Genomic DNA, 23526 nt, shown 5'->3' on the forward strand with positions numbered 1-23526 from the left:
GAACTCTGCTTCCATAGGAGATGAACGCACACTCCATGAAAAATGAAAATCATGGTCAAATACATTTGGGAAACGCTGAGCTAAAGTTAAACAGGTTTCTTCATTATGAAGCATCTCAGAGTTTTGAAACTTTAAGAGGCAGGCAGGCGCGGGCTTTCTAAACTAATTTATTTGAGCCCCTCTCCCTGACCCTCTCGGCCCCTTTTGTTTTCATCCAGCATTTGTTCAGTGATCTAGAATTAACTCTGGCGAAGGAAATGGCAGCCGAATCATGATCGCCCAGTTGCTGAGTTCAACCAACAATTTTTGAGCACCACGATGTGTCAGGCACTTGACTGGTGCTGGGAAGACAAAAAAGTGTGAGTTGCACACTTCCTGCCTTCCAGAGTCCATGACCTCCCAAGGCCGTCAAATAAGCAAATAATAGTTGCAAACACAGCATGACAGACTCTCCAGCTGGAGGATCTCCAGCACCGAGCACAGTGCCTGGGACCCAGGAGATGCACCTATTGGCTTGGACTGCCTTCAGCTGTGAGTAACAAACAATCGTCACATAGTATCAATAGTTTACACAAGTGAGGAGTTTATTTTTCCTACTGCGGTAGACTGAATGATGACCCTCAAAGATGTCTTCATCCTAATCCCTGGAACCTGTCAATATGTTCCCTTAAATGGCAAAAGGGACTTTGCAGATGTGATCAAGGATCTTGAGATGGGAGGTTATTCTGGATTACCCTGAGGTCCCCAGTGTATCCTGACGCGGCCTCATACTCACAAGGATCCTTAAAGAGAGAGGCAGAAGAGTCCGAGGGAAGAAGATGGTGTGATGATAGAGGCAGAGATTGGAGTGAAGCATGTTGCAGACGGAGGAAGGGCCTTGAGCCGAGGAACACAGGTGGCCATTAGAAGCTGAAACAGGCAAGGAAATGGATTCTTCCTTTGGTGCTAACAGAAGGAATCAGCTCTGCCAACACCTTGACTTTTACCCCTTGAGATTAATTTTGAACTTCTGGCCTTCAGAACTATAAGAGAGTAAATTTGTGTGAAGTCACTAAGCATATGGACATTTGTTACAGCAGCAATAGGAGACTAATACACCCACCTAGCAAATATCTGGAAGTAGGCAGCCCAAGGTGTGTGCAGCTGCTTGAGAAAGTCATCAAGGGTCTGGTCCCTCTAGCTCCTGGCTGCACCATCCTTAGCGTCTGGCATTCTTCTTCACGGTTGGAAAAAAGTGCTACATCTCTAGGCATCCTATCCACATTCGAGTCAGGAAGGAGAGGAAAAGGCCAGGGGAAATGGAACAAGGTATTTCCTTGGAAGCCTTTTATTCCCATTCAAGGAAAGAAACCCTCCCTAGAGCTATCTGCCTACTTCTCATTGGCCAGAACTCTGTCACCCAGTTACCTTTAGTGGCAAAGAAGGCTGGGAAGGTGAGATTTCTTTTTTTAAAACTGTGCATATTACTTTCCTGAATGAACTGGGATTCAGGTGGTAAGGAAGAAGGTGAGGAAAGATATTGGAGGGCAAATCTAGTATCTGCTACAAAGCTCAATAAACATCTGTTGGACTAAAAGAACATTGGAAGAAGGGAAAACTGGAGTCAAGTTGTAGCTCTATTAGCCCAGATGAGAAAGGGTGGGGGGGTGTATGAACTACAGCAAGGATGTGGGGATGGGCAGAATGGAGAGATTTCAGAGGTAGCTTGGATCCACTGGGCTTGGTGATTGAGTGGAGGGTTAGTGATGATATTGATACATTTCTGACTCAAGTAGCTTGGATGTGAGGCAACTTACCAGGATGTGGAATACAAGTTGGGGAGAAGTTCTGGATGGACTGAGTCCAAGGTGTCTGTGTCTAGTTCTTCTTCTCAAGGCTCTTTTGCTCAGAACCTGCGACGTGCCCGAGGTGATCTCTCAGCGAGCATGTACCTCTACTGGGTGATAGCTCTCTTTGCTTTTCCTCGTCATCCCTTCCCTGTCTCTCTACCTCTTACAATGACTCAGTCACAGGACCTTATCTTATTCCCCCTGCCTGGCATTCTTGTCACTCCTTCCAGACCTGAGCCCCATCATGAACCAGCCATGTTCTAGCCTATTCTATAGTTAAAGCATCTTGATGAGATCCTGGTGTCCTGCCAGGCTCCAGATGTGGGGGACTCTGACTCACTGACTCCCTGGCAGAGGTCGTGCTGCATCTGGTCGGTTTTGGGTTTTGTTTTTGCAGGGGAGCAAGGGGAAGGAAGAGCCTCTGTTTATGGTGCTTCTGAGCACTTAGTCATGCTTGGAGTTTTCTGCTTCCGCTGCGGGTTGCTAGCTATGAAACTGGCCCTTCAGGTACGCTTAGCCCTCTTCTAGAATTAGGACCAAGGATGTTGCTTCTCTTTGGATACCGGATTCTACAGCTGTGCATTTGGTGTTGGCCTTTGGAGCTAAGTCTATTTTTTTTGCACTTGGATGAATGATTTGGTTTTGTCTTGTGTGGCAGAGATTGTGAGTGTTCATCAATATCCATGTTCGCCCCAGATGTCTGGCTAAATGACATTTCCCAGCCTTCCTTGCAGTTAGGAATGGCTGTGTGGCTGAATACCGGATGGTAGTAGAAATGAGGGGTGCCACTTCCAGGCCTGGCCATAAAATCTTTTGTGGGGAGAGACCCCCCCTCCAGGAGATCTCCATAAGAGGACTTCATGGCCCTAGGGAATCATGGAGGCACAAGATGGGCAGAGTCTGGGTCCCTGAGTCACTGTGTGGAAGGATGCTAGCTGAACACCTGTGTTGAACTGTTACCTGACAGGTGATAAACATCTGTTGTGTTAAGCTGCTGAGGACTTGGGGTTGTTCATTGTAGCATCTGCTGTTACTTATACATAACTAACACAATCTGGTTTCCTTTCTTCTGAAAGGCAGTATAAGAGAATGGTTAAGAGCAGTTATGGGAAGGAGACTGTCTGAGCTCAAAATCCAGCTCTGCCACTTACCAGCTGTGTGACTTGTGGTAAGTTACTTTACTTCTCTGTACCCAACTCGTTCATCCTTAAAATGGGGGTAATAACATGACCAACCACATAGGGCTGTTGTGTGGATGAAAGTGAAAACATACTTACAGTGCTTGACGAGTATCTGGCACATAGTAAATGCAATGTAAGGATTACCTCTCACCTTTTCCTGTCAACCTCAAATTTTAATCATCTCAGGCCCCTTGGGAGGGGGCCAGCCAGACCCTAGGTATCCATTCCATTCCTCCTGGATACCTCTCTCTTCTCAATAATCCCAGGGATTATGGTCCCATCCACACACATTAGCACTGAGCTACGTGCATTATCATAGGCTCTTAACATTTTTATATGACTTTTATCTCTGTTTATCCTGTCTCCGCAGTTAGACTGAAAGCTCTTTGAAAGCAGGAACCATGTTGGATAATTTTATTTATTCAGAACAATAAACAGCACTGAGGAGATAGTAAGCACTGACTAAACTTGTACTTTAAGAACTGGATATGTTCTTATCACAATATAGTACTATGCCCATTCATCCTAACACTTTTACAGGACACAGATAAGCAACAACAAAAAAATATAAAGTGCAGCCACAATCCAGCATCACTCTCAGGGCACACAGCAGTTTGTAACTGATTGTTCAGAAGTGTTTGGTGCTTTCATATTATGTATACTTGATGCTATGTGATTATCAGAGCTAATATTTATCGACCATTAACAATTTTCCAAAGACTGTGCTGAGAGCTTTACTGAATCATCTCCTCTAATACTCGTAACAACAGTGGGCACTATTATTTTTCCCACTTTGAAGATGAAAAAACGGCATCTAAAAGAGGTTCAGTAATGTAGTAAAAGTCACACAGTGAATAAGCCTAAGATCTGGCACTCAAACAGAGATCTGATCGCAAAGACCCTACTTTATCCAGCAATTTCCTGCCCTATTCCTTCCCACACTGACTCTCCTGAGTGGCCCCAGGCATCAGTGGGATTTGCCATGCCAGCTTTGTTAGGGTAGGCATCTGGCCCTACCTGTATTCAGTGCCCCAGGACTCCGCCCCACCTGCTGGGAGCTGTAACTGACTCTTCAGATCCCCTGTGCCTGTGTGTGCCAAGGCAGATGTGAAACCTTCAGCTGGACAGATTAGCATCTCAGACTCAAATCCGCCCTCGCATCTCATCTCAGACGCATCCAACACCCAGCGGCTCCGGGTGCTGAGGCGGGGCCGGCCGGGAGCCAGACGGTAGCTGGTGTCCGCCCATCGGGGCATTGTCTGAAACCTGCATGGGATTAAGGGGAGAGCCTCCAGGCTCCAAGGGACGCTCCCTCAGCTGGGAATGACAGTGAAGTCAGCAAGTTATCAGAACTTCAAGGGAGGGAGAGAAATCTCACGGGCATCCGTGCTCAAAAGGGGATGCTGTCTGTAAATGACAAAAGACTTAAAAATGACCACGGTTAAAGATTTGATGAAAGTTCATAATAATGCAGCTGACAAGGAAATTTAGTTATTTCTGAGATATACATTTTAAAGTAATAACTAGAATTATGACTTAGAACATTATACCAGAACATGTAAGAATGTTAGAAATTTCATGTAAAGTCTGAAACATTTATATTCTGGGTGTACTCTGATGCTTTTGCAAAAATGTTCCTATAAAAGGGTTTCATCTTCAAGGAATTCATGGAAAAGACTCTGACAAGTGCAGGTTTCTGGTAACTGACTATACTGCTGACCTGAATGAATAAGCATTTTCAGAACTCTAATGGAAAACTGATGAACTCATAAAAGTGCTAACAAAAGATCAACATACAAAAAAGTTAATTACATGGGACTGAGTGAACTGATGAGGATGATTATAATTTTTGTGACTTTCTGTTTGAATAAAAAAAAAAGGAGGGGGATGCTGGTGAAGGCAGTGAGAAGTTCGGACCGGGTCTCCAAAGTTAAAGAACACACAGGCTCTGACAGCCGCGAGGCCCAGCTCGCCTGGACACCTCCTCTGGAGCCTTTTATTCAGGGCTGGCCCACATTCGTGTCACAGATTCTTCTAGGGCTTTTGGGGGGATGGTGACAATAATGCTGCTGGGCAATATTTTTTGAGCCTTTACAAGCACTCTGCCAAACACCTTACATACGCACGTCACATTTAACATAACATGCCAATGAGGAAGGGACTATTGTCACCTTGTTTACCTAAGAGGAAACTGAGGCACAGAGGAAAGAATTGTCCGTGCTTGTAGAGCTCGGTGGTGTAGGGTCTGGGTTCTCCCTCAGATTTCTCTCATCTTCCACTAGCCTTGGCCCAGCTGCCCCATGGGCAGATAATCATGACAGCAGCCTGGCCTGAGAGAAGGAACACAAGTTTCAGCCTCACCCAGATCTGGATTCAAATCCTATTCCCGTCATACCCTGGTCAGCCTAGTATCCTCCAGCTTTGGCTCCTGATCTGTGAAATGGGAACAGCAGTACCAGCCTTCGAGAGCTGTGAAGATTAATGAAAGAATGCAGGAGACGTAGTATGTGTTTAGCAATGAGTGGTAGCTATAAATATTATTTTTACCTAGGGCACTGACCTCTGTAGTCTAGTGCTTCTGTCTTCTATTAATACAGTCATGTATTCATTGATTCATTCATCAAACACTAAGTGAGAGCTTACTTACTACATCCTAGAAATCGTGTTCTTTGCTGAGGATACATCCTGTGTGCTGACCAGGTCTTCTGTTAGGAAGTCTACATGTGGCAGAAACCCAGCTACAGTGGTTTAACCAAAGGAGGGATGATTTTCCTCCCCCGACCCAAAGTTTGGAGACAGGGAATGTGAAGCAGGGTGTAGAAGCTGCACGATTCCATCGACGCCCAAGAGTCTATCTTTTTTCTCTACCAGCTTTGGTAAAGAACTTTCATCCTTGTGGTTGTGAGATGGCTGCTGGCTGCTCTACTACAGTAAGTCCCTTACATACAAACGAGTTCTGTTCTGAGAGCGCATTCATAAGTCCAGCAAAGTTAGCCTAGGCAGCCAACTAACACAATCGGCTGTATAGTACTGTACTGTAATAGGTTTATAATACTTTTCACACAAATAATACATAAAAAACAAACACAAAAAATATCGCTGTAAAGTACACAAAAGCACAACCACTTGTAGAGGATGCACGCACGTGACAATGTACACCAGACACATGAACTAACTTACGTGACTGGACATGCGAATGCACGTTCGTGTCTTTGAAAGTTCACAACTTGAAGGTTCATATGTTGGGGACTTACGGTACTAGTTCTTTGGCCGCATTCCAGGAAGAAAGAAGAAGAAAGCAACCAGGAAAAGACACACTTATTTACGACAGAAAAGCAAAACTTCCCTGGATATCCCCAACAGACTTCTGTTGATGCATCATTGGTCACCTCTAGCTGACATTGCAAACAAAATTGGGGTCTGTTAGGAAAGGAAATGTAAGCATAGCAGTTGGGAGGCAAGTAGCTGTGTCACCAGCTCGGATTCTGTTGAATAATAATAAGATTCTATTGAAAAGTAGTAAGAATCAATGAGTAAATTACTTAAATGCTTTAAAGCAAGCCTAGGCATTTTGCCAAAAACTGTTGGTACTTTTACTTCGATATTGTATTTCATCTCCCTAGATTCTCACCCAAACCAGGTGCAGGAGGTATGTACCCACTCCCTGCTCTGGGCTTCCCATCCCACGGACAAATGGTCTTGGCCAAGTGTACATTCCAGAGCAGGAGGGTGGGGCTAGCTCTGTCTCCTGCCTCCTTTTCCCAGTCTCAGCTGTGGTATGGCTGAAAGAACAGGGTGTTTGGAGAGGAAGGACGGGGAGGGTGGGGGAATGTGATGGGCTATGTAGATCACAGGGAGGTGTGAAGGCCCTTGAGAACGATGAGTGAGACCGTGGGCTTTGGAGCTTGACTGCCCAGATTTGAATCCTGGCTCTGTCACTATTTGTGTGACCTTGGCAAGTTCATAACCTCTAAAGTACAGATAATAGTAGTGGGAATTTAAATACATTAAGACATGACATCTCCTGGCATAAAGCAAGCACACTATGAATATTAATGATTACTTTATCAAGGAGCGTGGATTAGCTCCTAAAGACAATGTTGTAGGGCAAGGGTTGGCAAACTATGACCAGAGGGCCAAATCTGACCTGAAGCTTGTTTTTGTAAATAAAGTTTTATTGAAACACATTCATGTGCATTCATTTACATATAGTCTAGGGCTGATTTCACGCTATGGATGGCAGTATTGAGTGGTCACAACAGAGACCACATGTCCTGCAAAGCCTAACATATTTACTATCTGGCCCTTTACAAAAGAAGTTTGCTGAGCCCTGTTATAGTGAAACCTGCAATGCTAGTTTAACTTTGGGACTCAAAGAGATCAAGAGTCAAACTTCAGTTTTTCTGCTTACTACTTTTGGGAACTTGGGCAAGTGACAGCTTTTTTTTTTTTTAAAGATTTTTTTTGATGTAGACCATTTTTAAAGTCTTTATTGAATTTGTTACAATATTGCTTCTGTTTTATGTTTTGGTTTTTTGGCCCTGAGGCATGTGGGATCTTAGCTCCCTGACCAGGGATTGAACCCACACCCCCCTGCATTGGAAGACGAAGTCTTAACCATTGGATGGCCAGGGAAGTCCCAAGTGACATCTTTTTAAAAGATCGTTTTACTTCAACTGAAAAATCAGGAATGGTAATTCCTCTTTCCAGGGATGTTGTAAGGATTAGATACAGCAGAGATGGACCACTGTGCCCTCAGCAGGTGCTTGATAAATAGAACCTATAATTTTCATTATTGTGGAAGGATTTTAAGCAGAGATTGGTATAATCAGATGTGCGTTTAGAAAAAAGTCTTGGAGACAGTGTTAATTCGCTAGGGCTACTGTAATAAAGTACCACAAACTGGGTGGCTTAAACAACAGAAACTTATCTCACCGCCTGGAGGCTAGAAGTCTGAGATCAATGTGTCAGCAGAGTTGGTTCCTTCTGAAGATATGGGAGGGAATTTGTTCCATACCTTTCCCCTAAGTTCTGGTGGTTTGCTGGTAATCTTTGGTGTTCCTTGGTTTATAGACACATCTCTGCCTGCATTTTCACATGGCATTCTCCCTGTGTCCGTCTCTGACTCTGTGTTCAAATTGCCCCCTTTTCATAAGGATGCAGTCGTATTGGATTAGGACCTGCCCTAATGACCTCATCTTAACTTGATCATCTACAAAGACCCTATTTCCAAATAAGGCCACATTTACAAGTACTGGGGATTAGGACTTCAACATGTTTTGAGGGGCCATAATTCAGCCCATAACAGAGGATGTGAGGGGCTATTTTGGTGCTGGCAAAACTAGTGGTTCGACAACCAGAAGAAGGCTCTTTGGATGACCAAGTAAGTCAGAGGTGGTCAGGTGAGAAAAGAGGATGGTTGGAAAAGCATTGGGAATTAGGGTCAAGATAGATATATGGAGGAGAGGAGGAAGAGTTGACAGTGACATTGAGACTTCTTGCTTGGCCAGCGGTTGAGTTGATGAGGCCACTGTTGAAACTGGAAGGAGGCACTTGTTTGGAGAGAGCGATGGTGAGTTCATTGGACAGGAGAGTGGTTATATGGAGACAAGAGGAGGGAAATTCAGTGAAAAGGGGAGTGGGCAAAAGAAAACAGCATGTATTGAACATGTAGTGTGCCACGTATCATTCTGGAGTAACAAATGGTAACCTATTGAGGTGAGGCATGATTAATACTTCTTGATGGTGAGATTAAGTCACCCACAGCTACAGTGGACAAGCTTTGGGGGGAACCGGATGCTGGGAGACTGGCTGGATATCTTCTGACATCATGGCCCTGAACTTCTCTTTAATAACCATATTTAGAAACTCAAAATGGATTAAAGACCTAAATGTAAGGCCAGACACTGTAGAACTCTTAGAGGGAAACATAAGCAGAACACTCTATGACATACATCACAGCAAGATCCTTTTTGACCCACCTCCTAGAGAAATGGAAATAAAAACAAAAATAAACAAATGGGACCTAATGAAACTTAAAAGCTTTTGCACAGCAAAAGAAACCATAAACAAGATGAAAAGACAACCCTCTGAATGGGAGAAAATATTTGCAAATGAAGCAACTAACAAAGGATTAATCTCCAAAATTTACAAACAGCTCATGCAGCTCAATATCAAAAAAACAAACAACCCAATCCAAAAATGGGCAGAAGACCTAAATAGACATTTTTCCGAAGAAGATATACAGATTGCCAACAAACACATGAAAGGATGCTCAACATCACTAATCATTAGAGAAATGCAAATCAAAACTACAATGAGGTATCACTTCACACCAGTCAGAATGGCCATCATCAAAAAATCTACAAACAATAAATGCTGGAGAGGGTGTGGAGAAAAGGGAACCCTCTTGCACTGTTGGTGGGAATGTAAATTGATGCAGCACTTATGGAGAACAGTATGGAGGTTCCTTAAAAAACTAAAAATAGAACTACCATACGACCCAGCAACCCCACTACTGGGCATAGACCCTGAGAAAACCATAATTCAAAAAGAGTCATGTACCACAATGTTCATTGCAGCTCTATTTACAATAGCCAGGACATGGAAGCAACCTAAGTGTCCACTGACAGATGAATGGATAAAGAAGATGTGGCACATATATACAATGGAATATTACTCAGCCATAAAAGGAAACGAAATTGAGTTATTTGTAGTGAGGTGGATGGACCTAGTGTCTGTCATACAGAGTGAAGTAAGTCAGAAAGAGAAAAACAAATACCGTATGCTAACACATATATATGGAATCTAAAAAAAAAAAAAGAAAAAAATGGTCATGAAGAACCTAGGGGCAAGATGGGAATAAAGACACAGACCTACTAGAGAATAGACTTGAGGACATGGGGAGGGGGAAGGGTAAGCTGGGACAAAGTGAGAGAGTGGTAGTGTATATATGGACATATATACACTACCAAATGTAAAATAGATAGCTAGTGGGAAGCAGCTGCATAGCACAGGGAGATCAGCTCGGTGCTTTTTGACCAGCTAGAAGGGTGGGATAGGGAGGGTGGGAGGGAGGGAGACGCAAGAGGGAAGAGATATGGGGATATATGTATATGTATAACTGATTCACTTTGTTATAAAGCAGAAACTAACACACCACTGTAAAGCAATTATACTCCAATAAAAACATTAAAAAAATAAAATAAATAAAAATAAAAAGGGCATGCCATCATTCTAAAAAAAACAAAAAAAAGAGTCATGTACCACAATGTTCATTGCAGCTCTATTTACAATAGCCAGGACATGGAAGCAACCTAAGTGTCCATCAACACATGAATGGATAAAGAAGATGTGGCACATATATACAATGGAATATTACTCAGCCATAAAAAGAAGTGAAATTGAGTTATTTGTAGTGAGGTGGATGGACCTAGAGTCTGTCCTACAGAGTGAAGTAAGTCAGAAGGAGAAAAACAAATACCATATGCTAACACATATATATGGAATCTGAAAAAAAAAAAAAGGAAAAAAATGGTTCTGAAGAACCTAGGGGCAGGACAAGAATAAAGACACAGACGTGGAGAGCGGAGTTGAGGACACAGGGAGGGGGAAGGGTAAGCTGGGACGAAGTGAGAGAGTGGCATGGACTTGTATATACACTACCAAATATAAAATAATTGTTAGTGGGAAGCAGCTGCATAGCACAGGGAGATCAGCTCAGTGTTTTGTGACCACCTAGAGGGGTGGGATAGGGAGGGTGGGAGGGAGACGCAAGAGGGAGGAGATATGGGGATATATGTATACGTATAGCTGATGCACTTTGTTATAAAGCAGAAACTAACACAGCATTGTAAAGCAATTATACTCCAATAAAGATGTTAAAAAAATAATAACCATATTTAGGCATCAACCCTACTTGCCTCTCAATGAATGTCATTCTGCACTTGTCAGGAACTGCCTTCATTCCTGCCCAAATGCTTCCTGTTCTGCCAGGTGAGCACACCTGGTGGAATCAGGCCAATGCCACATGTTGATTGGTTCCTGCCCAGACAGAAAATGTACTGGAGGCTTCCTGGCTAGTGAACACTATTTTTTTCTTAAATAAAAGCCCAATCTCTTATTTCTCAGTGTCCCTATCTGTATAATTCAAGATTAAATGAGACAAAGTGAATCAGTTATACATATACAATATCCACTCTTTTTTAGATACTTTTCCCATATAGATCATTACAGAGTATTGAGAAGAGTTCCCTGTACAGCAGAAACTGACACAACATTGTAAATCAACTATACTCCAATAAAGTTTTTTAAAATAAAATAAAATAATATTCCATCAAAAAAAAAAGATTAAATGAGACAATGCAGGCCAAGCCTGAGCACAGACCTGGGCATGTTATAAGCACTGAATGCATATTAGCTTTTCTTACTGTTATTGTTATTTCTGGTTCTGGTGCCTGTATCTGTTCTCTTTTGCTCTGGGTTCTTCTTCCACATTACTGTCGGAAAGAGCTTCCCTAAAATTCAAATCCGACGCAGGGACTTTTCTGCTTCTGTTTGCTCCCCAATGCCCAAGGAATAAGATCCAATGAACTCAGCTTGGTGACCACCTCCCTCTCCAATCTCATTACCCACCATGCATCTCCTCAGACTCTGCTCCATCCCCACAGGACATTTGACTCTTCTTGGATAGATCAAGGCTTGTCATCTCTCTGTGCCCTCTCTTATTCTCTTCCCTCTGTTTCCATACCTGGTAAACTCTTACACTTTCTTCAAGACTCAGACCAACCATGGTCCATCAACCCTCAAGGTCACCTTCAGCTACTCTCAGGCAGAGTGATATTCTCCACCTTCTATGGTTCACAGTTCTTTGTCCCTATCATTGAAATAGCGCTAACCACGTGCCATCAAAATACTCTGGTTACTCATCTGAAACCAGCAACTTGGGTGCAGGATAGATGTTTTTCCTCTTGGTAAGCCCTTGAGATTTTTTGTGATTAATGCAGGTGGATGTGGCTGTTCTTTCTGTTGTGAATTCTTCCATTCAATCTTTCTTTCATATATTTATTCATAAAATCTGGGTATAATTGGTGAATAAAACAGACACATGATCTGCCCTCACAAGACCCACTAATCTAATTTCTTATCCATTTCTTACATGATTCAACAACAAAAAGGATTTTCCATTTTTGCTTTTGGGAGTTTGTATTATCAAAATGATAGTTTTCCCACTCACTTTCCAAGAGTGAAATTACCTTATAATATTGAATTTATTTTTTCCCTTCACTCACATGCTCTTATTTAAGTTTTAATTTTTTAAAAATCAAAGTCAAGTATGTGTCTGTAATTTAAAAAGCTAAACCTCTGTCCCAGTCTTCCCCACCTGAGTTCCATTCCTTAAACATTTTTTAGCTGTTTCATGCTGTTTTTCTAAGTGTTATGTTTATATTGCTATTCATGACTTATCACTTTGGCTATTGCCTTAACTTTCTATTAAGGAAGATGAAAATTTAGCACCCTTATTCCATCCTCTGCCTTCACTTGCCCTTGCTCCTTCCTCTTGATAGACTTATAGGCTAATGCATGCTAACTCCAAAAGTATTCAGCATTTACAATTTAGCCAGCCATTAAGCTCAGCTCCAAACCCACCTTCTGCTACTCTTCTCTGTGATGCTGGTGCTGGGACTTTGCACTTTACATCTTCTCCTTACCAGCAACTTCACAGAGGAGATTGGGAGGTTGAAGGAGCACTTCTCATTTCTTCCTGTTCCTGTCAAAGTCACCCTGGCAGTTGGTTTCAGCCTCCAGCTTGTTTTAGTACCAGGCCCGTGAACCCTCTCAGAGCTACAGCACAAGCCAGCACAACCTCTTTCCCCAACTCTGTGGAGGGCTTCTTCTGCTCTTGCTTCTGTAAGCCCAACCTCTTGACTACTTAGGTGTCCAGCACGATTTACTCAAGTGTATATTTTTTGCACCAATGACTTGAGAGGCCACCTTTATCAAATACTAAATTTCCAAATGTACCTGGGTCTATTTCTGGATTTCCAATTCTATTCCATTGGTCTATTTGTCAATTCATGTGTCAATTCTGTTTTGTTTGTTTGTTTAAATTATACTGGCTTTATAGCATGTTTCAACATCCGGTAGGGTTAGTTTCCCTTGACGTTTCCCTTTTTTAGTGTTCCCTGGTTCTTCCGTGTTTGTTTTTCCATGTGAACTTTTCTAGTCCTGCAGGTATGGATGATTCTGATAAGATTAGTAATGAAGAATTACAATCTCCTGAGTCATTTCACTGCACTCCTGCTGTAAGTGGCACACAACTGAAGTCCCTCTTTGTGCTGAAAGCTACTCATCAATGGATTTACATGCCTGGTGATCTATACTGCCCTATCCCACTGTGCAGGTCTGTGGCAAACAACTCACCATTGCGGTGATAGCTTTAGCAAAACATGACTTTTAACAACAAATCACAGCCCTTTAACAAGGAAAGGTGCTGATGATTTTACATGGCCATTGGCATATCAAAATAAACAGGGTAAACCTTTAGCTAAAAAATCACACTCAGGTTCAAGGAGCAAGTTACTTAGTAGCAGAACTTATTGCCCCCAAAAGGAAAAGTCACACAGTTGGTGAAAACCTAATAATGCTAGAAAAAATAAAATGAATAAAATGGTAGGAAGAGATACAGGAGGAGAAATGGAAACATTCCACTTTCAAGCCATTTGATTAGTCAATGCATGGATGACACCTCACATGATGATGCAGAAGTCCGTGTAATAAACCTAGAAACAATAAGTTTTCTATTGAAGCCGATGAGTCAATAGATTTCACCAGTAAATGTCAAAATGTGGTATTTGCAAGATTTGTAAATGATGGTGAAATTCAAGAAAACTTTTACTGCTACCAGAAATGATTGTCTGAAACAAGCGAAAAACCATCTATATATATGTTTTATAGATACAGATATTTTATTTTTATTAATTTGTATATTTGTTTATTGACTGTTTTCCTCCAATAGAATGTAATCTTTTTTTAAAAAATCTTTATTGGAGTATAATTGCTTTACAATGGTGTTAGTTTCTGCTTTATAACAAAGTGAATCAGCTATACATATACATACATCCCCATATCTCCTCCCTCTTGCGTCTCCCTCCCATTCTGCCTACCCCACCCGGCTAGGTGGTCACAAAGCACCGAGCTGATCCCCCTGTGCTATGCGGTTGCTTCCCACTAGCTATCTGTTTCACATTTGGTAGTGTATATATGTCCATGCCACTCTCTCACTTCGTCCCAGCTTACCCTTCCCCCTCCCCGTGTCCTCAAGTCCATTCTCTACGTCTGTGTCTTTGTTCCTGTCCTGCCCCTAGGTTCTTCAGAACCTTTTATTTTTTTTTAGATTCCATATATATGTGTTAGCATACGGTATTTGTTTTTCTCTTTCTGATTTACTTCACTCTGTGTGACAGACTCTAGGTCCATTCACCTCACTACAAATAACTCAATTTCATTTCTTTTTATGGCTGAGTAATATTCCATTGTATATATGTGCCACATCTTCTTTATCCATTCATCTGTCGATGGACACGTAGGTTGCTTCCATGTCCTGGCTATTGTAAATAGAGCTGCAATGAACATTGTGGTACATGACTCTTTTTGAATTATGGTTTTCTCAGGGTATATGCCCAGTAGTGGGATTGCTGGGTCGTATGGTAGTTCTATTTTTAGTTTTTTAAGGAACCTCCATATTGTTCTCCATAGTGGCTGTATCAATTTACATTCCCACCAACAGTGTAAGAGGGTTCCGTTTTCTCCACACCCTCTCTAGCATTTATTGTTTGTAGATTTTTTGATGGTGGCCATTCTGACTGGTGTGAGGTGATACCTCATGGTAGTTTTGATTTGCATTTCTCTAATGATTAGTGATGTTGAGCATCCTTTCATGTGTTTGTTGGCAATCTGTATATCTTCTTTGGAGAAATGTCTATTTAGGTCTTCTGCCCATGTTTGGATTGGGTTGTTTGTCTTTTTGATACTGAGCTGCATGAGCTGCTTGTAAATTTTGGAGATTAATCCTTTGTTAGTTGCTTCATTTGCAAATATTTTCTCCCATTCAGAGGGTTGTCTTTTCGTCTTGTTTATGGAAAAACCATCTATATTTAGTGTTTTGTCTTTATATCTAGAAACACAAAGTCTGTCTTGGAGAAACTGTGTTGGTGGCTGTGTTGATGAAGGCCCATTAGCAGTTGGCTCCAGGAGAGGTTTCTTCATACAGAAATTTGGTGTCTTCACAGAGGGATTGTTCTCGACAAGAGTTTGAGCTAAAAAGTGAATGGCAGGGGTACTTTCAGAAAAATTGTTGTCCAGATTTGCTGAGATCTTTGGAGGTGAAGAATGGCTGCAGAAATCAGCCTACCTCGAGGACAGTTTTCATCACATGGGCCAAGGGAAGAAGTCTCTGCAAAGCCTTAGGAAGAATGCTTTGACTTCAAGTGTGAGATTCTTGGGAAAAATCATGTTGGGAGAGGACCGCTTGACATGTTTCCACTGGTGCTTAGGCTTGCGAGAGAGGAAGGCTAGTGGTGTGCAACGCTTATCATCAACCACCTAGAAGATCTGCAGGACCAAACTGAGGAGTATTTTCCCTCCCTTTGCACACACGTGTCTACCAGGATGAGGGACCCTTTCTCTGAATCTTCTGCTCTGCCGGAGAACTTGACTTTGAGAGAAGAGGAAGAACTCTGCAAGGGGCAGTCAAATAGTACATTGGAGATGAGGTTTACTGACCTGCCCCTTACAAGTTCTGGTTTCTGTGAAGAGGAATATCCAGGCTTGCATGGGAAATCAAGGGCCGTTTTGGTGCAGTTTTCAGCTTCCTACGTGTATGAGCAAGATTTTCCGTGTGTAACACGCACCAAGAGCCCGGACATAAACTGTCTCACTTCAGTTGGAAAGTCTGTATGTACTGATCTCAGGTTTGACCAAGAATTTAGTATTCATGCAGTAAAAAGAAAAAATTATTTTATTATAAACATAACTTTTTTTAACGCATGCACAGGCCTATAAGAAATCAAGAAACCAACACATGTCTATAATTATTTTGGAATACCTAGGCCTATAGTTAAGTCTGACGATGTTAACAAGAATATGTTTTTTCAAAGTCTTGTATAAATTTTCTTAGGCTATATTTTTATTCATATTGCTTTGGTTTATGATTTCAGTAGTTTTACTATTCAACAGCGTCAATACATTTTCATGTTTTAAATAGCATGTAAAAAAATGGACAAACTTTATTTAGACTAAATATATAAAACCTATCTTTAGGAAAATTAAATTCTGTTTTATCTTAAGCCAATTAGTTCACAGAAATGTATTGTGTTCTCCTTACAAGTTTTAAAAATGTGTAAAAAGAAAAGATTACTTTCAAGAAATGTTAAGTGTTATTGATTATTTTTTTCAATAAAGTTTGACTTAAAAAGTAATTCTCAGTTTTAAATAAGGGAAAAAAAACCCTACTCTTGCATATGCCATATACCATGTATATACCATCTCATTAGCATCTTGTATAGTAGAAATTTATTGTAAGATTTTTAGTTCTACTTGCATAAATTAAAAAGGATTAAATAGAAGGTTAAAGAAAGGCAAGTCTAGAGACTGCCTGGTTCAGTTTCACCAGTGAGCCACTCTTCGTCCCCTGCCCTGGGTATCTGATGAGATAGGGGACCCTGGTGTCTAAGGCTCCTAGTATATGGATGTTCAACCAGCCGCATTTCTAGCCTAGATGCACTTCCCACTTCCTGCAGTATCTACTTCTCTTCCTGAGACGTTCCAGGGCTGCCAGTCATGAATTCGCTTGCCTCTCATTGCTGCTGGATGGATAGAGACTCCCCACCCAGAAGTGGGTGATGCACCATCACTCAGCTACTCACTCGTATTTGGGCCACTGCTTGCCTTCAACTCTGTCCTCGAACTCTTCCTGTTGCCTCTTTTCTCAGACTTTGCCCTCTTTCAGCTTCCTAGGTTCATGCCAGCCCCTTCCCTCTCCCCCATCCCAGCCGATGCCCTGTCATTTATTTCTGGAGTGGCTTATCTTATTTGAAGATGATCCAGGTCCCTCCCATCTCTGAGTCCTTATTTGCCACTTGTTGTCTAAATAGACAGTGACTCACCACAAAACACAGTAATACAACCACTAGAGCCACTTAAGGGGGAAGATAAGAATGCACTGATTCCAGGTGGTGTGGCTCATCTAGTCAGGATGGCCCCCTTTAGGTGGTGGTGGTGATGGCAGCAGATCAACCACTCGCTAGTCCCTTACACAGAGTATTTATAGCAGCTTTCATACCTCTATGCAGTGGGTATTCTCCACTTTGAAGAAGAGGAAATGGAAGCTCAGAGGTGCTAGTTGACTTGCCTCAGGTCACAGTTGGTAGAGCCAAGAATGGAAGGGAAGTCTGCCTGATGCCCAAGTCCGTGTTTTCATGCTGCCTGTTGCTTTTTTATTTTAGCTCTTTTCTGAGCCGTTTCAAGAGAGAAGAGACTTTTTTGCCCACTTGTCTATTTAGTTTCTGAACAACTATTTCTACTTAGGGTTCCTGAACAACGCCAGCAATTTCTGTTTCCAAATGTACTCAGTTAAATCATCCCTTTATAGATGTAGCACGTTGGCTCATGGATGGATTGGCTGCCGTTTCACTCATCTCTGCCAAACCCTTCCCTGGTACCCAGTAAGCAAGAGCTGCCGGTGTGTGTACTGTGTACGGACCTGATTAGTAGCTTTAATCAATCAGTACATCAAGTGCCTTCCCTTTTTTGCTCTCAAGATTTCCCAACGTGCCCACAGCATTGTTCTCGGTGATGCGTGGCGGTACTGCCTACTGAGGTGGGGCCCAGCTGGTGCTCCTCTTCCGCGCACCTGCCCAGGTCACGTGGTGCGTGGATTCTGGCTGAGATGTTTGTGTCGGTCAGAGGAGCCCAGACATTCTGTTTGTTACTCTCTGGATCATGTGATCCTAGAGTGTTTGTCTCAGATAATGTGTTCTGGTTGCAAAGGGGAAAGTTGTAACACTAATTGGGTAGAATTCTCAAGCCAAACACTGTACTAGCTCTTTTTACATACATTATCTCATTTAATTCTTACAGCGATCCAAGAGAGAGGCAGCATGGAGTTATTTATTCATTCATCGATGGATAACATGGAAAGCACAGCACGTTCTGGGTCTGTATGAGGTTGCCAAATGCTGTGGGTACAGGGGCAAATAAGGAAGAGACAGATTCTGTCCTTGAACATGTAGTTCAAGGAAATCACAAACATTGAAACAAATAATTACAAGTATAGTGGGTGTTGCATGCTAACAATGAGATTATTGTTACCACTGCAGTCTACAGGCTCTCTTACTCTGCTCTCGAGGGCTCAGGCCCTCTGAATCCTATTACCCGCATTTCTCAGTTATTTCCTTAACATCCTATGAAGTCTGCAAAAACAAAACCCTATTTTCTCTTGATGCAAAGAGACTGAGGGAGTTAAGTAACTTGTTCAAGTTCCCATTAACAGAGTTGTTTTGAGGGTTAAAGAAGAAATCTGGAGTAAGTATGGCAGGCAATGCAGGAAGGGGCCAGACTGCCTGGGCTCACATTCAAACTATGCTTTTTATTAGTTGCTTCGTCTGGGAATAATCACTTCAACTCATCGTGTCTCAGTTTTCCCCACCTGTAACATGGGAATAACAGTAGGGCTCACCCATGTTTATTATTCCCATGTTACAGATGAGGAAACTGAAACAGAGATATTAAGTCAGAGGCTCAAGGTCAGTGGAAAAGCCAGGACTCAGCCCAAGTCAATCTAATTGCAAATTAATGCTTTTGCTGTCATTGTTACCAAGATCTCCAGAAGTCAGATATTTTCTAGGTGACCTAGAACGTCAAGTTGATTCCTGGACCCCCTTATAATGGTGTCAAACAGGCTAAAATGCCAAAGGACTTCTTGAGAGATGCCCTTGGGCCTCCACCATTTGATATCTGACTCTGGACACATTTCCAGAGCATATTCTAGGAGCATCACTTCTGAGAATAGTTCATTTAAGAGGACTGTGCTTAAATATAAGCCCTGGTGTATTAATATGAATTGGAAAGGGAAAAAAAAAATTGACTGGCCTTCAATGCAGAGAAGGCTTCTGGGACTATGTACATGTGTGACTGTGTGTTTGGTTGGGGTGTGGTGATTTCCCTTGTGGAGGAAGTTTCTCTTTGGGATAAAAGGGACCCCCTTTCTGCCAGAGGTAAAAGAAGGAGCAGCTCTGTGCAAAGTGGCCCCCGCCGAGAAGGGCCAAACCTCCAAAAAAGGTGTCTGTCCTGTGTAACTGGTGTTCAGAGGTGGCCTTGCCAAGAGCATTTGTTCTCTGAGGACATCTGTATACAGAAAGCCTGGCGTTTCTTCGGGACCCGCACAAGTGCTCCTGGGTTGCCAACACACTCCCTGCCTTTGTTTCAGCGACAGCTGATAACCCCCGTTAACATCTCGCTGCAGATACTGGCAGCCTCACAAACCAGTCCTCACCTCTGGGCAGATTGCTCCAGAACATTCCTCCCCCCTTCCACAACCTTATTAGGACCAAACCTGTTTTTCTTTTTACCTCCGACATGCATCTTCTTGCCTGGCCTCTTGTTTTTCTCCTGTGCAGATTTATGAAGAAGATTCAAAGAAAACCCCCATCCTCAGCTAGTCCTAGGAAGAAGACTTGCTTCTAAGAGGCGTCTCATGGTTTGCATTCCGGTCCAACCTGCTCCAACCCTGTACATCACGGATTACAAATGTAAACCCATTGTACATGTGTCTTTTATCCAGTCACCAAGTTTGGGTTTTTCTTTCTCCTGAATCTCTCTCAGAACTATCCATTTCTCTTCACCTCCATCAGCACACCCCACTGCAGACCACCATAGCATTTTGCCTGGACTTTGTTAATAACCTCTGAAACCTTCCCCCGGTCTCTCTGCCTTTCCTCTTTCCCCACTCAAATCCACACCCTACAGTGATCTTTCTAAAATGCTAATCTGATCTTGTAAATCCCATGTTATAAGTATTAGACTTTAAACACTCCCCTGGTACATCCAGGACTGAAGAGAGTGTCTGAGTCATGGTGGATGCTCAGTAGAAATTTCTGGAATTCAATAGAGTTGAATCTTCATGTTAAACCAAATGAAATATCCATTCTGAGGACTCAGAAATGGCCTTGCCTTGTGAACTTTATTCTTTTTGTAGTTCTCACCTTTATACTCATCTGAAGTCCTTTCTTTCACTTTAGAGACACTTTTCTCCATAATTTTGTGTTCAGTGACTTCGGGGGGCGTCTTACGGAAAAAAAAATCACCTCATATTCCAATTAGAAATGGAATGTTAGAACTGGTAGGGACTTTTGAAACCATACTTTTGGTTTCAACGGGTTCTATAACATATTTGAGTCCCTGATAATTTCATTCATGGGCACATTGTTAAAAGATTCAAACAGCTACCTCAGCTTCCATCAATATGGGGACCAAATCTCAACAAAGGGCACAGTTTTCCACCCAGGAATGAGGACAACATCCGTGAAAACACGAAGAACAATTTTGATTTTAATTTATTGGGATAGCTTCCTCATGAGGCTTCTAGGAGATCAACTAGTGTGACATTTAAGAGGTGAGAAAACTGAGCCCAGAGAATGGAGGTGAGTGTCCCTAGGTTACAAAGACAGCGAACGACAGAGCATGGATTAGTCCTTTCATCTCCTGATTCACAAAGCATGAGCCCCCTAAGTCACCCCCACTGGAAGATTATCTTTACCTAAGATAATCAGATACCATAGACCACACCAATGGCCCTAGCTAAGCAGGTGGAAATTTCAGTCCATAATTTTCCCATTTTCCTATAAGATAGCATCACTTATCTCAATATCTAAAAGTAACAGTGGAACAGTCAAGGAAAATTGAGCACTGCTGTAGACGAGGCCCTGTTCTAGGATATACATACATTACACAGAGTGTGATTATCACAGTTTTTACAGATAAGGGAGCTGAAACCAAACGAATTAAGTCATTTGCTTAAGTCTTACTTCTACCCTGAATTTGAACTTCTACCCTGACTCCTAAGTGTGAATCCATTTTCTTTCATCAATATTTTCTCCAGATATCTCACAGACCACTAAAACTATAAGAAAAATAAAATAAAGGAATCTAAGAACAACAAAGATAATACTTTAATATCCCTGCATATACTTCTAAATTGCTCTGTCAGAGCACCTCATTATGCAGTGTTCTTGATATGCAGGGGTACAGAGAACATACCCAGTTTCCTACTTGATATGAGCAATGCGCTTAGGCTTCAATGTAGAAAGTGACCAGAAGAAGCCATTGCCCCAAAGGCGATTCTTTCAAAAGAAGGAAACACAGGTAGATATAGTACAAATGTTGGTCCCATGCTCTGGCAGAAGCATTGGTAGTATGGCACTGGAATGGGGTGTATCATTTTTTTTCCTTTATATATCTCTGGTCAGAAGCTTGGATTTATCTCAATTATCGGTTCATAGAAATTGATCTTCATTGGTTCATGCAAGTCTTTCCCTACCTCCCTCCTTCGCTTCCTTCCTTTCTATACACATCCTTTACACTCATTCTCTTCCCCTGTAAACAACCATTGGGTTTATTATGTATCTTTTATTTGTATGTGTTACTACATAATGTATTATTTTTGTTTATATGAACGCATTTTTGGATTTTGCTTCAAATTTTTAAAATTTCAGAGTAGTTCTGGATTTACAGAATTTTAAAATAGTTCGATTTACTAAAAAAAAAAAAATGGCAAAGATAGTAAAGAGATTTCCCATGTATCCCATACCAGTCCCTGTTTCACTATTATTAACATTTTACATTAGCATGGTACATTTGCCATAGTTTGAGCCAATATTGACTCATTATTCTTAACTAAAGCCCATACTTTATTAAGGTTTCTTTAGTTTTTATTGAATGTCCTTTTTCTGTTCTAGAATCCCATCCAGGATGCCACATTAAATGTAGTTGTTAGGTTTTTCTCAGCTGTGACAAGTTTCTCACACTTCGTTTTGATGACCTTGACAGTTCTGAGGAGTACTGGTCAGATATTTTGTAGGACGTGTCTCACAACTGTTATTTGTTGGATGTTTTTCTCAAGATTAGAACAAGGTGACGTTTGGAGGAGGTAAAATGCCAGTCTCATCACATCATATTAAGGGTGGCTACTATCAAACCAAGCCTTCTCACTATTGATGTTAACCTTGATCACCTCTGAGGTAGTGTCTGCCAGGTTTCTCCACTTTTCCCCCCTTTTCTATACTATCCTCTTGGGGAAGAAGTCACTATGTGTGGCCCCCACTTAGGGAGCAGGGAGTTGTGCTCCTTGAGGGCAGAATATCTATAGAAATTATTTGGAATGCTTCTGCATGGGTGATTGTCTATTCTCCCCCACTTATTTATTCAGTAGTTCACAGACTCAAAGATATTTATTTTGAAACTCTTTTCAGTTGGCTCCTTTGTCCTTTTGACGAGCCCTCGTCATTGTGGGTATTGTTTCATCTTGAGCACTTCCTTACTTTCTGGAAATCTAAGGTGCTCCAGGTCATCTTATATATTTCATGATCCAGTCCTAGAATCAGCCATTTCTCTAAGGATTATCTTCCTGCGGAATAGTATTAGGAATCAAGATCTAGGCCCTGGTATGCTCATTGTTATATGGGTGTCATTGCTTCTGTGATCCCTCAGCTGACAGAGCAAGAAAAAAAACTGAATATAAATATTTCTAAATGTAAAAATCTGTATCTATATTAAGCTAAACATGAGTTCATACTGATGTCTCCAACCCCAATTCATCACTACATAGATCGTTCTAGGCTGCTCCCGTGCTCATCTGTGATCTCCCCCTCCAATAGTGAGAAATTTGGCTCCCATCACCTGCCATCCATTAATTGTTCAATTCCAGTATATTGTATAGTGGTTTCAGAATTGTTAACATGCACCCCTGTGGAAATTACTTTATCAATAAGAGTACAGTGCTCTTATACACTTCCTTTTGCCTTTAGTCTTTCAGACTCCATGCCTTTCCAAAATTGCTTTGGCTAGATCTTATTTCCCCACCCCCTTCAATGAGGTTATTTCATACATTTGTAATACATTTAAAATCTTTTGTCACATTCTGCATTTTATCCTGCATCCCCTAACCTTATAAATGATTTTTAAAATTTTGTACACATTAGGTTTACTCCTTGAGCTATAAAGTGCTATAGGTTTTGACAAATGCATAGTGCCATGCTTCTACCGTTAAGTACCATATAGAGAAGATTCACCACCTTGAAAAAAAACCCCTGTTCTTCACGTATTTAACTCCACTCCACCCCGAACCTCTTGGTAGTCACTTATCTGTTACTATCTCTATAGTTATACCTTTCCCAGAATGTCATCTTAATGGAATCATGCAGTATGTAGCCATTTCACGTTGGCTTCTTTCACTTAGCAAT

The 23526-nt window shown here is 41.7% G+C and overlaps 1 long non-coding RNA gene across 1 annotated transcript; it reads right to left on the reverse strand.

The window, feature by feature from the left end:
• Positions 1 to 225: 225 nt before the first annotated feature.
• Positions 226 to 17023, reverse strand: LOC130709298 (uncharacterized). Its single transcript, XR_009009807.1, has 3 exons — positions 16936 to 17023; positions 776 to 909; positions 226 to 341 (listed from the first exon to the last, which is right to left on the reverse strand). It is a non-coding gene; the product is annotated as an uncharacterized LOC130709298 (long non-coding RNA).
• Positions 17024 to 23526: the final 6503 nt, after the last annotated feature.

Source organism: Balaenoptera acutorostrata, chromosome 11 (genome assembly GCF_949987535.1).
Source record: "Balaenoptera acutorostrata chromosome 11, mBalAcu1.1, whole genome shotgun sequence".
NCBI lineage: Eukaryota > Metazoa > Chordata > Mammalia > Artiodactyla > Balaenopteridae > Balaenoptera > Balaenoptera acutorostrata.